Below are 16,217 nucleotides of genomic sequence, written 5' to 3' on the forward strand. Positions count from 1 at the left end.
CAGTTTCAGATTGTTTTTTTTTTTGTTTTTTTTGGAAATGTTGTTCTTATGCTGGTCAGTGCTGGTTGATGTGCGTTTTAGATCATGTTCCTCTCAGACTGAGTGGAGGGAGGGCCGGTGCTCTGGGAGGCTGGAGGTGTATCATAACGCTGTGTGGGGCTCAGTCTGTGATGATCAGTGGGACATCAGCGATGCTCAGGTGGTCTGCAGGCAGCTGGGTTGTGGAGCAGCACTGAGGGCTGATGGGAATTCAGTCTTTGGTGCTGGTGAAGGTGTTGTGTGGCTGAACAGAGTCGAGTGCAGAGGGAATGAGCTTCACCTGTGGGACTGTCCTCTCTCCCTGAAAAACCACACTGACTGCTCCCACAAAGAGCACGCTGGACTCACCTGTGCAGGTCACAGCAAACACTGTGGAGTATTATTCATTTTTAGACCTTTTGGGGGTTTTAAATCAGTCATGATTTTGAATGCATTTGTCTGTTTTGCCAGATTTATCAGATTTGTCAGTGTCCACTACTCCTGCCACAACAACATCAGCTTCTCCTCCAGTTTCTCCTCCAGTGCGCTCAACATCAGTCTCTCCTCCACAAACTCCTCCAGCAGCGTCTCTCTCCGTCCCCCCAGTGCTTGTGATTGTACTGGGAGTTGTGCTCTTACTGCTCTTAGTGCCACTGCTTATACTGATTCAGCAGAACAGAGTGATGAGGAGAGGTAGGAGAGATCCAGAGACTGTCATATTGTGTCTTATTCAGTGTGTGATCAGTCATGTGTTGTGAACTGACAGCAGGTTTGTCTGTCTACACTCACAGCTCTCTCTAAGAGGAGACACAGGACGGCGACTGAGGCCGTTTATGAGGAGATTCAGCACAGACACAATCACTTCACTCAGAGGGGTGAGACATGAGCCATCAATCTCATTTAATAGCATTAATAAGAGTCTGTCAGACAGTTGATGTTCATCTATTATTAGTCCTGTTAAACCTCCTGCTTTAAACCACAGAATTCCTGACAGAAAACCACAGAGCTGCAGGTGCATGTTTGTGTGTGTGTGTGTCAGTCAATTTTAAGAGTATGTGCAGGTGTGTGTGTGTGTATTCTGTAAGGCAGTGAACTTTTTAAAGAATTCATCTAGATAAATAAATTGTTACATGTTTGATTAATAACTCAATACTATTCAAATACTGCTGTTTATTTATATATTAACAGTCTGCTCTCCTTTTTAGCCATAGAGTTCAAGACTGCATATTATGATAATGTCACCAATGTCAGTGAGCTTTTTGTGTGATCACAATGATTATTACCAAATGTTTAATACATTCTCAGTCTCATGATCTGCAACAAGAACATATTTTGTCTTTTGTATCCACATATATTGTGTGTTGATGCAGAAGAGATGCTGAAGGAAATCACTCCGGGATACTATGATGATGTCATCACTGATGGACTGAAAGCAGATCGTGAGACAGGTGTCTCTCTCTTATTACAACAGCATACATTTAAATTAAAATATTACAGTATATTTAAGGTAGATATTTCAGATTAGTTCTGAATGTGATGAATGTGTGAATTTGTAGAAGACACACCTGAGAACTATGATGATGTCATGACGAGCGGACTGAAATCTGACATGAAAAACGGTGTTTTACTTTTCATCAATTTTGAAAATAATATTCCTTGTTATTGTTACAGATAATATTTTAAATTACTGTCTTTATGTTTTTCTTTTGTCTTATATTTAATTTTTGAGTCATATTTTTATGTGTAGTGCACATACAAGAGAATTATGATGATGTCATGATTAATAGACCGAGCTCTGAAGGTGTAACAGGTGAGATGCACAGAGCTACATTTTTTATCGCCCTTTGCATGTTTACATGAGTATCAGACATTCATTCTGTGTCATCAAGTCACTTAATGGAAAAGGGATCCTTCAAATGAGATAGTGTCTTATAAACTGAAACGTCTGATATGAGATGTTTTTATGTCATTCTTGATCAGAGGGAGTTCAGGAGGAGTATGATGATGTGATGAGTGTCAGTGAAGACGTGAGAAACCTGTTGGGTAAGTTACTATAACCCTATTGTTCTCATTATATTAACATCTTTATATATATTTTGATAATTTAAATAATTTTTTCCAGTTTTTTAGATTTAAAATATTTATCCAATAACAGTATTTAACATGATTTAAGATTGTGTTTTTAATAACAGATTATGATGATGTGGAGGAGGAGTCAAACAAAGAAGAGAGCCATTTGGCTCAATGATCACACCATCTGCCTCCATTCAACAAATCTGAACAAAGTTTGAGTGATAATGTTATTGATATATCAAATCTCAGGTTTTTATATTTTCCCCAATTTTCTGTATTAAAACTGCCTTTGTGGAATTTTGTTGGATTGTTTTTTTGGCCTTGTTAATGGCAATAAAAAAAAATCTGCCAAAATTTTGTGTGTATTTCAATAAGACATTACACAATGCCTCAAGTCAAATGTCTGATCTTACAGTGCAGTGAAAGCACAATAATAGTGATACACAAAACTTTATGAGCTTCTACACTGCTGACAAACAATAGTATAGCTGCAGGTTTCGTTTTGGTTGATTGTAGATAAGTATCCACTTACCCAAATTCACGTTTTGTTATCTCTATGTTAATACAGTATACACTCACTGGCCACTTAAACTGCTCGTTAACACAAATAACCAGTCAATGGGTCAAAAGCTAATGTTCATTTATACATCTTATCTGAATAGCCCTCAATCAGTCACGTTAATTTTAAAATGTATTAACATACGGTTTATTGTGCTCTTGTTAGATCATCAGAGCAGTGTTGCTAAACTACACTCAAATTATGCACAGTTGTCCCAAAAAAAATAAGTTTAAAAAATGTTCAGTTTATTATATAGTAAATATCAACTATTTGTACAGGTATGTGAAATAAAGTTCCTGTAAGTGAGCAGTCAGTCATCAGAGCTTGTATCTGCTGTGTTCAGGTTCAGGTTTGATGCTGAATATAAGCTGCAGTGTTTCTGTATCAATCTGCTTTAAGTTTAGTGTGACTTTATCTCCACACTGACTTATGACTGACACGAGTCTGTCCTCAGTGAAGTGTGTCTTCACGCTGGAGGAGGAGTCCCGCTCATCAGCGCTGACACTTTATTGATATATATGGAGAAAATCAAAATGCTGCTTTCTGATTTGTCACTGATTGTGTTTGATGATTTCCTCTGTTGTGTCTAATAAGGTAACAGTGAGTGTCATTGGCAGCTGTGAGTCTCTCTCTCTCTCTTTAGGGGGCTGACAGGAGCCAGTTTCTTCAGTGTGTTTGAGGAGCAGACGAGAAACTTGTGCTGACAGTCAAACAGACGTGTTACGAGCAGAAGAAGATGGAGGGATGTCTGACACTTGTTTTACTCTCCTCTATAATTATTATAACCACATCTGGTAAGTACAAAATAGACAGTAAAGAGGTGAAATGATACTATATTAGACTATATTTTATCAGTAATATTTTATAATTTATTAATGCATACCGACAACCAGCGTAATGACAACACAATGATTTGTCAAATTCTCTTGTTCAGAGGCGTGCTCAGCTTGTGCTCCAGCTTTAGCTGTCCAGATAAGAATAATACATTTATATTTGTGTGTATGTTCTCTTTACCATAAGAATATATGAAGACCAGATGCAAAAAACCTCTAAGTCTATCTGATACTTTTTTTCTTTTAAATGAGCATTTTTATCAGGCTCCTACACTGTTAGACATTTCAAAGGGTTTTTACAGTAGCAAACTGCATTTGATTTACAGTTGCAAACTGTACTGTTTTACAGTAAATTACTGTAAAAAAAATCCAATTCATCAGTATACTACTGTAATTTATTCATTTTAATATAGATTTCATTAGATTTGATTATTTTTATATATAATTAATTTTATTATTACTCTACATAGGTACTACTGGCATTCAGTTAAAACACACAATAATTACAAAATATCAAATTCTTTATTTAAAACATTGCATGTATAACACTTAAAAATATAGTCTTCCAATGCTGGAACAGTGCATCTTCACCATTTCTCCTGTCTTAGGACGTTTTGCAGTGCATTATGTTGTGTCCTCTGGATTTATCCTCACAAAGAATCTTTAGGCAACAGAAACATAATGGGGAAAAAAGACAAACATCTGCAAGACCCAGGTGCTGCTCCAAAATGTGTCTTCTCTGAAAAACAAGAAGTAGAAATGGCACACTTTTAAAAGGCAAACTCCATATAGAATACACAAACCTCTCAAAACCATAGTTGGTCAACATTAACTACTATAACACCTGAACAAAATTTCACATTCGTTAACCTAATGTTAAATATGAGATAAGCGTTGCTCGTTAAAAATAATTTTAATTCGGTAACTTAATTCAATAAGCTGACAAAAGTCGTTTGAAACGACAGCGCAGTTTACCATAGTAAACCCACATAGTTTGAACCCACATAGTTTACCCACTCTCGCGGGTTCATCCCCGCGACTCGATAAAAAAACAATATAACCCATTATATATAGTATATATAGTAATATTATATACTATCTACAGTGAATGCGGACAGTAAAGTGATGCCCCGGTATATTTCTGACGTACAGATGCACTCCAAGCGCTTGCGCTGTTTCTGACACTAAGTACAAACGGATTTTCCAATCATTACAAACTATGTAACACATCCAGTGTAGTCAGTCCCAAGCTGTTGCGGCGTTATAGACAAGGTGCAGGGCAAATTGTGTCAATCCAAATGTAAGAAATGAGGAAAATAAAACAACCTCAATAAAATGGCGCCAAAGAGGCCATTACAGCAAATACAGTAGTATACAGCAATTTTTAAAAATAGAGTAAGTCTCTGTATGTGGGGTCTGACGTCACAGAAAATTCCCACGATGCAAAGGGTATTACAGTTATTTACTGTAAAGGGAATGTGCAGTATTATAGGCCTACTTGGTGATATACAGTAAATAACTGCAGAAATTACAGAAATGTCTAACAGTGTATGCTTAGGTTCAGTAATTTCACTTCAATGGCAAAGAAAAGGTTGTTAGTCATTTATTGAATGCTATATTTTCAAAAGTGTTATTTTCATAGGTATCTGATAAAAATGCTCCAGAAGAATCTCAGACAGACATAGACAGCTTCTGAGGTCTAGATTTTCTTCGACTTTGCAATATTCTACAGATGAGTTTAGGCTGTGTTACTTCTACTAAATCCCTCTCTTTCGTGTAAAGACTTCAATACTGTGAGGTTAGTTGGTGGTGACAGTCACTGTGCTGCACTGTAAAAAAAAATCTGTAGTTTTTACAAAATAGTTTTGGCAGCTGTGGTTGCCAGAATAATTTTGTAAAAAATACAGAAAAACTGTAAACACATTTACAGCCAAAAACTGTATATTTTACAGTGTAAAACTGTAATTTACAAACAAGAAAATTTGGATTTAAACCAGTAAATTCAACAACACACACTGCTATTAAAATCTGTTTTGTACCTTTAACATACTGACAACCACCATAATAATGCAGGTGGTAAAAGAGAAAGCCACATGAAGAATCAAAGATCATCACAAGTAGCTTCGCCACAAGCAGAAGTATATACTAATATATAGAAGGTGCACAGAGTCATTCATGCAAACACAAAACACCATCATGGTAACACACATGATACTTAAATAATGCAATTAACTTTCATTAAACAACAGAAGATGTAACAAAGCCCAAATGTACATAACTGATAACAAAAATTATTTAAAAAAAAACATGATTATTTAAACAAAATACTTTCAAATGTGAAGTATCACGCAGGGAATTCTGGGAATATCAGTTTACAGTTTTTGACTGTAAATTATACATTGATTTGTTCTTTTTTACTACTACAAACTGTACAATGTGGTGGAATGTGGACTATAAAACTTTCTTAAATGATCCAACAAAAATTGATCAATGGAGGAAGGGAGTTCCTCATGTGTTTTCCCTCATTAAAGGTAACAATTGCTATGGGGGAGTGGGAAGATGATGAAAACTGTCTTTTGTCATTAAAAACCCCTCAGTTGGATGTTTATATTTCCTGTGTGAAGGCATCTAATGGTCATCTTTTGAGAGGAGTTTCAGCAATAAAATGGACTGAGTTCTTAGGAACTAATTCTTCCCCTATAGAGGCTGTTGGCGGTCCCTATATAAACGACCAATTGACAAACGAACAGGCAACCTCCAATGGAAGATTGTACATGGGGCCATAGCCGCAAACATACACGTGGTGCACCTTAATCCTTCTGTAGGGGTGGGTTGCCCTTTTTGTTCAGAAGTTTTTCATTTATTTGTACAGTGTTCTTGGTTAAATGATCTATTTATGCTTCTATCCCAATGGTTTGCAGGGACTGGTGAAGCTTTCTCTTTTGAAATATTTATTTATGGTCCAAAATATTCAGCAAGTAGGAAAAATATGTTGACTACTGATTTTTTTGTCTGGTACAGCAAAACTTGCAATTTGGAAATCTAGGAAAAATAAATTGGGTTTCACTTTATTTTGATGGTCCCTTTAACACATTCTATTGACTATAAGTAATGTTGCACCTACATTTCTACTAACTCTCATTAGAGTGTTAGTAGTGTATTAGTTGACTGGTAGGGTTAGGTTTAGATTAAGTTGACACGTTCTTGCAAAGTTACTTATAGTCAGTAGAATATCTGTTGGGAGACCAACACAATAAGGAGTTAGTAGATATGAAGCAGACAGTCTACTAATACTCTTATGAGAGTTTGTTGACATGTAGTTGCAACATTACTTAGTTACAACAGAATGTTCAAAAGGGACCATCAAAATAAAGTGTTACCATAAATTGTTAGGGCAAAGTTCTTTGAATGAGCTGAATATGTTTATGGGACTGGTGGCAGCTCGTCTTAGGATAGAGCATGCTTATAAATTGAGAAAATGTTTAGAAGTGATTATAGACGTTTGGGGGATAAATTAGGTTCTATGTACAGTTAATGAAGATGGTGATTTGTTGATTGCTTTTTTTTTTTTAAATTACATATATTTTTTTAAAGTTTAATTATTTGGTTTGTGTTTTTGAAAGGTTATTTCTGTGATTGAAAATACTGTGTTTTAATAAAGGTGCCATTCAAATTCTCTCTCTCTTTCTCTCTCTCTCTCACACACACACACACAGTTTTTCCACAGCAAGCACCAATCACATTTTCTTCAGATCTAGACCTATTTTTTATTTTAAAATCCAACATTAATTACTCAAATTACAAATCACATAGCACATAGTAGCATTTTACAAGTTTCACATCCGTGTATAGTTGCCATGTAAAAAAAAGTAATCATTTAATGGTTTGTTTTGTATAGTTATCGTGCACAAACAATTGATAAGAGCTAAAATAGTTTTGAAATAAAAAAGTTTGCTATTGCAGGAGATGTGCTGTTTTGAGTGTTGTTTGTCTTTTGGGGTTTTGTGTGTAGACTTTAGACAAAGGAGCTATTGATTCAGAAAGTGTAAGCAATTGTTAAAAACTGTTATTAAACAACAGCTAAAACTAAATTAAACTGTATTATTTGTTTTCTTGAATTTACTCTTGTACAGCTTTATTTGTTTTTATCAGTTTAAAATATGTAGAAATAGTTACCAACTTCTGTTCTACTGCTGTGGTTAAATCCCTTTCTCTTTTTCATGTACAGATTTTGAGACTGTGAGGTTGGTTGGTGGTAACAACCGCTGTGCTGGTACAGTGGAGGTTCTTCATGATGGTCAGTGGGGAACAGTGTGTCATTGGAACTGGGGTATGACTGATGCTGCAGTGGTGTGTAGAGAGCTGGACTGTGGAGAGGTTTTAAATGCAGTGTATAGTGCTTACTTTGGACAAGGATCAGGACCAATCTGGATGAGTTTTGTGGCCTGTAGTGGATCAGAGTCCACACTGAAGAACTGTAGATCAAGAGGCTGGGGTGTTCATAACTGTGGTCATAGTGAAGATGCTGGAGTCAGATGCTCAGGTGAGCTGCTCCATACATCACCCTGTTAATTCATCACTGATTAGACTTTCATTCATAAGCATCATATATGCAATTGTAAATAATTTGTGTAATTTTATTTCAAAGCAATTCATAAACAATTTATTGATAATTAGTATATTATTTTATAATCTAAACTTATTACTTTAATCATATATCCATTATTTTTAATTAAAGGGCTTGCTGTTGTTTTATTTCTGTATCATAATCTTAGTGACAGATGGTCTTCTATGTTGTGTAAATATAATCAGAAACCATAAACTATGGACGATTTGCAAGACTTGCTGATGGACCTCACCTGTGCTCTGGGAGACTAGAGGTTCTTCGTGGGAACACATGGTACACAGTGTGTGACGCTGTCTTTGACCAGCAGGATGCAGAGGTTGTGTGTAGAGAGCTGGACTGTGGGGCTCCTGTACAGGTGCTGGGAGCAGCTGCTTTTGACAAAGGAGACGCTCAGGTGTGGACACAAGAGATTCAGTGCAGAGGAAATGAATCAACCATTCGACGCTGTCCATCATCACCTTCAAATAATATGAACTGCACTCATGACAATCACATGGGACTGATGTGTTCTGGTACAATGTTTAAACAAATCCAATTGCTACATAGACTAAAACTGCACAGTGCTTTACATTAACAATCACTCAATGCGGGAGTATAGCAGTAGAGGCGTGTAACACGATCATAAGCCACTTAGCTGGTTGGTTTCTGTGGGTTCTTAAAAACTCTTAAATTTGCATTTTCAGTCAGCCCATCTAATGCGAAAATCAGCCCATATTTTTGCACAGCAAATATGCAGTTATAAATATAAATATCTAAACAATTAAGTATATGTATATGTTTTAAATTAATAATTTGATTCTTTTGACTTACACATTTTCTTTAAAATGGTTTAAACTTTAAAGGCTGAAATGTGAAGTTTACAATTTTACAAAACTTCTTGTTTTTGTTTTTTTTGTGAAAACCTGTATCTAAACTGTAAACTGTGTGGATTTATGGTTTAATATGTTACATTGCCCTACCCCACTCATACAGTATTAATTTTATTTGTGCAGCTGTTTAAAAAAGTCTTAAAAAGCCTTAATTTAGATTTTAAAAATCCTGCAGATACCAGGCTGTTGATATATGGAAAAGAAAGTTCAACGAAAACTGGAAGTCAGGTTGAGAATTGCTGGTGTATGAACCAGCAAAAAGAGAATTATGTACCGAATCATGACATTTACATTTAAAGGAGTTTTAAATCTAGCTAAAGCAAATTCTAGCATGCCATGGTCAACTTTAATAAGATTTAAAAAAAAAAAAAAAATGTAATTTCCCAACAACAAAATTGTGGCCAGTGAAAATGCTGAGTGGTTAGTAACTTTGGAAAACCTCTTGCCACAGTGGCTTGTGAACCAGAACTGTAGAATTACTTATACTGCTATCTTGTTATCTGTTCTGTTTCATTAAGACTGTGTTCTTTGTCCAGGCTACACAGATCTCAGGCTGGTGAATGGTTCAGACTCCTGTTCTGGTCGAGTTGAACGTCAGTATCTCAGTAAATGGAGCACAGTGTGTGATGCATGCTGGGATATGAGAGCTGCCAGTGTCCTCTGTAGACAGCTGAATTGTGGGATTGCTGTGTCTGTTGTGGGATCAGACTGGTTTGGAGAGGGAAGTGGTGAAATCTGGGCTGATGTGTTTGATTGTGACGGGAATGAAACAAAACTCTCAGAATGTTCCATCTCTTCATGGAGTCGAACTGAACGTTCTCACAGACGAGATGTTGGAGTCATCTGCTCTAGTGAGAGGATTTTATTGAAAAATAGAAAGTTAAATACATAAATTACGTTGCAATATATTAATAAAATGTAACATCTTTCACTCAGGTTCCTCTCTGGCTCTTCATGATGGTCTGGTGAGGTTGTCTGGAGAGAGACAGTGTGAGGGGGAGCTGGAAGTCTTCATCCATCAGGTCTGGAGGAGAGTTCTGCTGGACTCCTGGAGTCTCACTGAATCCTCTGTGGTCTGCAGACAGCTGGACTGTGGCTCTGTGCTGAACTTCTACAGCTCCTCTTCATCCAGTCCTGAACACAGTCATGAGTGTGTGACGGGCTTCCAGTGCTCTGGGAGTGAAGCTCATCTGGGGAACTGCAGCTCTCCACAAACTCTCAGCTGCAGCTCCACACAACAGCTGTCAATCACCTGCCTTGGTGAGAAGAACAACATCTGGACAGATTCTTCAGTTGCTCGTGATCAATAATGTGTTTTTCTTTCTCTGAATATCAGGTCACGGGTCCATCAGGCTGGTGGGTTCTGGGGGAGACTGTGCAGGGAGGCTGGAGGTTTTTCACAGCGGCTCATGGGGGACAGTGTGTGATGACTCCTGGGATATTAAAGATGCCCATGTGGTGTGCAGACAGCTGCAGTGTGGAGTGGCCCTCAGTAACCAGCAGGTACCAGCCTGGTTTGGTCCTGGTTCTGGACCCATATGGCTGGATGAGGTGGAGTGTGAGGGGAATGAGACGTCCCTGTGGAGCTGCTCTTCTCCAGGCTGGGGAAAACATGACTGTCAACACAAGGAGGATGTAGGAGTCGTGTGCTCAGGTAAAGAGTATACTGTTGTGAAAACCATACCATATGCGTTCAGTATTTGAAATTAATTGGGTTGGATGAGAGCTGAGTTGGATTTTGCAAATTTTAGTAACCATTGCAAATAACTGGCCAGCAGCTGCTGTTTTCAATATCCAAAAAGAAACTAATATTAATCTTGTAATATTTAGAATAATTTTAGTAGGTTGATTAGTTTAAGTAATTTGCAAAAGTAAAAACAAATTAATTTAATATTTTATCTAGAGTTTAAAGAGATCAGGTTAACTGAGGGCTGTGAAGGGAATGTGGAGGTTTTCTACAATGGATCCTGGGGTAATGTATGTTACAATCAGATGAACAGAGACACAGCGAGTCTGATCTGTCAAGAGCTGAACTGTGGAAGATCTGGCAGTGAACCCATTTATTCAGAGGGACTGAAGCCTCATATCTGGCTTGGTTTTATAAAATGTCGACGACATGATTCCACTTTATGGCAGTGTCCATCTTCACCCTGGGGACAGAATGACTGTAATAATGAAGTGGCCAAGATAACCTGCTCAGGTAAGATGATATTTAAGATGGTTTAAAGTGGTCATGTTTGTTTAAATATTAATATTTTGTTCACTGATGTTTTGAATTTTATCATGTTTTAATCTCAGACAAGGACATTCACGAGTCTCCTCACAGTCGCTTGACATGTTCAACGTCACCATCTCCTAACAAGAGACAGTGTACAAGTAAGTTTATTATATTATCTATAATATAATATTCTTACATTTTCTTTATTAATCTTAATTTATTTATATGTGCACTATTATTTTGTATCAATAAAAAATTTATCACAACTTTAAAGACCTGTAGCTTCAGTTTTAGTGAGCTTTGTTGCGAATGTTGTGCTGAAGTTTGTCAGTTCTGTTTGATGTGTGTGTTTTAGATCATGTTCCTCTCAGACTGAGTGGAGGGGAGGGCCGGTGCTCTGGGAGGCTGGAGGTGTATCATAACGCTGTGTGGGGCTCAGTCTGTGATGATCAGTGGGACATCAGCGATGCTCAGGTGGTCTGCAGGCAGCTGGGTTGTGGAGCAGCACTGAGGGCTGATGGGAATTCAGTCTTTGGTGCTGGTGAAGGTGTTGTGTGGCTGAACAGAGTCGAGTGCAGAGGGAATGAGCTTCACCTGTGGGACTGTCCTCTCTCCCTGAAAAACCACACTGACTGCTCCCACAAAGAGCACGCTGGACTCACCTGTGCAGGTCACAGCAAAACACTGAGGAATATTATTCATTTTATCATATTAGTGCTAATCAAATGTGTGTATTTAAATTACTGGTAACACTTTACAATACGGTGGCACTACAGTTTTTTTCAATTGCTTGCAAGCGTTTACCAATACTTAAATTACTTTTTCTAAACTCTTAACACAGCAACACACCTACATCACACAATTAGCCAAATAGTTAATTTTCTGACCAAATCCACATTTTGTTAAATAAATACAAACTCTACATTTCAAACTGCTGAATACCTTTTTCTACATATACTAACTCTATCAAAACACAGCAAACCTGATTCAAAATTGAGTCATTCGGTCAAAACATTAGCACTAGTTTCTATCCAACAGAGACACATAGTCAATCATAGCACAGTGACTGTCAAAATACTAGCAGTTGATGGCTTTCCAAAATCTGCATTATAATATTTTTTATTTTATTTTATTTTATTTTATTTCTCTCTCTCTCTAATTCTGTGTTGTTCTGCATCCACAAAACCAATTCAAAGAGGTCTTTAAATTTTTACTCTGTTGTTTATGTAATGGAAAGAGCTTGAACACCTGACTATTTCTAAATATTTCAGTGATCTGTTACTTAAAAATGCTTATCAGTTGTTGCAATATTTTATATAGAGAGATTTTTTTCAATACTTTTGAGCTGCTGTTGTAGTGGAAGCTTTATACTGTATTTAAGGTTTGGAACATTAGGTCTTCATTTCTGACATGCTGTGTTTAAGCATCTGTAAATAAGACTAAAAAGATTCATGATTTTGGTTTTGGGTAAGCTTGTATAAAAAGAAAATTTAAGCATTTTAGAAACATGGTAATTGACTGCATATTGTGTGAAAACAACACAAATTGTGCTAATTGTATGGTCACAACAGACAGATGTTGTGCTAATTGTGTTTAGAGTTTTGAAAATGTGACTAGAGATTGGACAAAAGGATGTTAACAATAGAAAAAAACTGTAATATGTATTAATTCATGCTTAACTAATGCATAGATAATCATGAGTTAATGTATAACTCATGAAGAACTAAACCATTTATTAATAATTACTGCATCAGCAACAAATGAAGATTCTATATGATTCATAGATTAAGTAATCAATAAATTGTTATTAGTTAAATGTGTCATAAAGTATTAATTCCCTAATAACATATTATATTAACTAATAGTGTAAATAAATTCATAAGTTAATTACCACAATGGGTTGAAGCATGCATTTCAACTTCCAGTTGTCTGCTTTAATTAATCATTAGTTAATGATTTGTAAAGGTATCGTTATGTTACGACTTTATTTATTGAGGCACATGACTAACTAACTAATTCAAAATCCATAATCCATAATGACATACTTACCAATTAGTTAATGGTTCTGTGCCTCAACAAGTAAAGTCATAACATAATGATACCTTTGCAAATCATTAGCTAATGATTAGTTAAAGCAGACAACTGGAAGTTGAAAGGCATGGCATTATCTGTGCATTAGATAAGCATTATTTAATGCATATTTGTGCACCTGTATTGTAGTGTGTTACCAAATTGCCCAAGCACTGGCATGGTTGTTAATGTGTTTGTGTCTGTTTTGACAGATTTGTCAGATTTGTCAGTATCCACTACTCCTGCCACAACAGCATCAGCTTCTCCTCCAGTTTCTCCTCCAGTGCGCTCAACATCAGTCTCTCCTCCACAAACTCCTCCAGCAGCGTCTCTCTCCGTCCCCCCAGAGCTTGTGATTGTACTGGGAGTTGTGCTCTTACTGCTCTTAGTGCCACTGCTTATACTGATTCAGCAGAACAGAGTGATGAGGAGAGGTAGGAGAGATCCAGAGACTGTCATATTGTGTCTTATTCAGTGTGTGATCAGTCATGTGTTGTGAACTGACAGCAGGTTTGTCTGTCTACACTCACAGCTCTCTCTAAGAGGAGACACAGGACGGCGACTGAGGCCGTTTATGAGGAGATTCAGCACAGACACAATCACTTCACTCAGAGGGGTGAGTAAGTGTTATAGTGTCTGATTTGTGGTGATCAACAGGATAATCACTTCATTTGGAGGGATGAGTGGAATAAATCAAATTTATTCATTTGTGGGACCTTGTGTGTTATTTTAATTATTAGAGTGTTAGTGTTGAATGATCCAGAGGAAGTGGGGGTTTTGGCTCATTTGTCATTGTGAATGTGTGTCTTCTACTCCATAACAGGAAGTGTCCTTTCTCAAGACCAGCATTCTGGGTATGAAGATGCTGATGAGCTTCTTGCAGGTTAGAGGACTTAAATATAGTATGCATATGCATTTAAACATTGCATATAAAACATTTACTTTAAGTTAAATTAGCAGAAATGATATACACCATTCAACACAATTTAGATATGGTTTGTTTAATCATTCATTCATTCATACATTTTTATACTTATAAATAAAATAATTATGGTGCTGCTTTGACTAAAGTCTGTTCTCTCTTTGTTTTTAACTCATTTAGAAGAGCAACCAATCACACCAGAGAACTATGATGATGTAATCACTGCTGGACTGAGACATCATGCTACAGGTTTAGTTCTTATCATTATTTCTACATGTTTTAAGAATATAAATATATATATGTATTTTAATATCTATGTATTTTAATTGTTGGATGCATTTCATTTTTCATTATTTTTGTTGTAGATGACTTACCAGAAACCTATGATGATGTCGTCATTATAAGACAGTTCTCCAATGATAAAGCAGGTGTGGGTTTCAATTTACACCCTTCTGGATTGGAACGGGTTTTTAATTCTTATTTTTCCTCAAATTGTAGTGCCATATAAAATATGTAGTCCAGTGGTGTCCAAACCTGCTCCCGTAGAGCCAGTGTCCTGCAGCGTTCAGCTCCATCTTGTCCCACAACATCTGCCTGGAAGTTTCTAGTAACCCTAAAGACCTTGATTATCTGTTCCAGGTGTGTTTAATTGGGGTCAGAACTAAACTCTGCAGGACTGTGGCCCTCCAGGAGCAGGTTTGGACACCACTGGACTACATACCCCTGATATAGTCTATCTGTTCATGTAATTAATAATAGCCACATTTATATCAGAGGGTGTTCAGGAGGAGTATGATGATGTGAAGAATGTCAGAGAATATATGAGTGACGTGTTTGGTACATTATTAACACCTTTGTTTAATCTTAACACATTATATGATCAATTTCTGTGGTCATGAAAACTAATTTAAATTTACTGCTAATATTGTTTATTATAATGCATTTTAATGTTTGTATTGATACATGAATTGGCTCTTGTTTTCCAATAACAGACTATGATGATGTGGAGGAGGATCCAGGAAAACAGGCAGGAACTGAATAACTCAAACCACACACACTGCCTCAAATCCTTCTAAAGCTGTTAAAGTCTTAGCAATCTTACTATGTAAGTTTCAACTGCAATCCAACAGTATTTTTTGTTACATTCTGTATTGAAATAAGCAATTGCAATTTTTGACAGAAAAAAAATGCTTTGCTTTCATGACCTTTTCAAAATGTTTTTGACTTTTTCAGACACTTTTACAAATCCTCTCTGTCATGTAGCTTTAGAAATTTGAGAGAACAAAAAAAAAAAAAAAAATTTTTAGACATTCAGTTAATTTTTAAGAACATAATTGTGTTGAGTTCAGATCGTTCACCACCCATCATTAACGTATTACAGTATTTTCAACTTACAAAAATATAATTTATTTTTAATGTACACACTGATGGTTCATTTTTAATATTTTGCTAAAGGATGTTAAAATGTACTCTATAAGTTTACAAACAGCAGACATGAACAATAGTCTTTCCTTTTATATGAATATAATCTCTTTTAACTGAGCAGAAAAGCATGTTGTTCACTTTATGTCCTGCAGTGGTGGTTTTTGATCGTCAGAAACACACAACATACATACTTGCTTATGACGTCATAAAAAGTGAGGCCACCACACCGCCATATTGCTTTGCCATAGTATTCCCACACATTCTACTGAATTAATAGGAAATCATACGATTTTAATGAGAAAAGTCACCTAACAAGTCAGAATTTTTATATCTGAAGTCTCACTGTACATTATTACAGTGCAAGCGTCCTAAAATATGGTTGTTTGTCAGGAATTTCCCCTGCTTGTTAAAAAATTGCATTCATATTCATTACAGTAGTGGACATTTGATCAGTGGATGGACAAAAGATTTCAACGTGTATTACAAATGTCAAAGTGCTCATTCTGAAATCTGAATAAAGATGTATGCTTTGTAATATGTATGGTGTACAGTTATTCACTGTGCTTATGTACACTGTTAGACATTTCAAAGGGTTTTTACAGT

The 16,217-nt window shown here is 36.4% G+C and overlaps 1 pseudogene; it reads left to right on the forward strand.

The window, feature by feature from the left end:
- Positions 1-16,217, forward strand: part of LOC131538531 (deleted in malignant brain tumors 1 protein-like) — a 48,745-nt pseudogene that overhangs the window by 4,989 nt on the left and 27,539 nt on the right.

This window comes from Onychostoma macrolepis, chromosome 04 (genome assembly GCF_012432095.1).
Source record: "Onychostoma macrolepis isolate SWU-2019 chromosome 04, ASM1243209v1, whole genome shotgun sequence".
Taxonomy (NCBI): domain Eukaryota; kingdom Metazoa; phylum Chordata; class Actinopteri; order Cypriniformes; family Cyprinidae; genus Onychostoma; species Onychostoma macrolepis.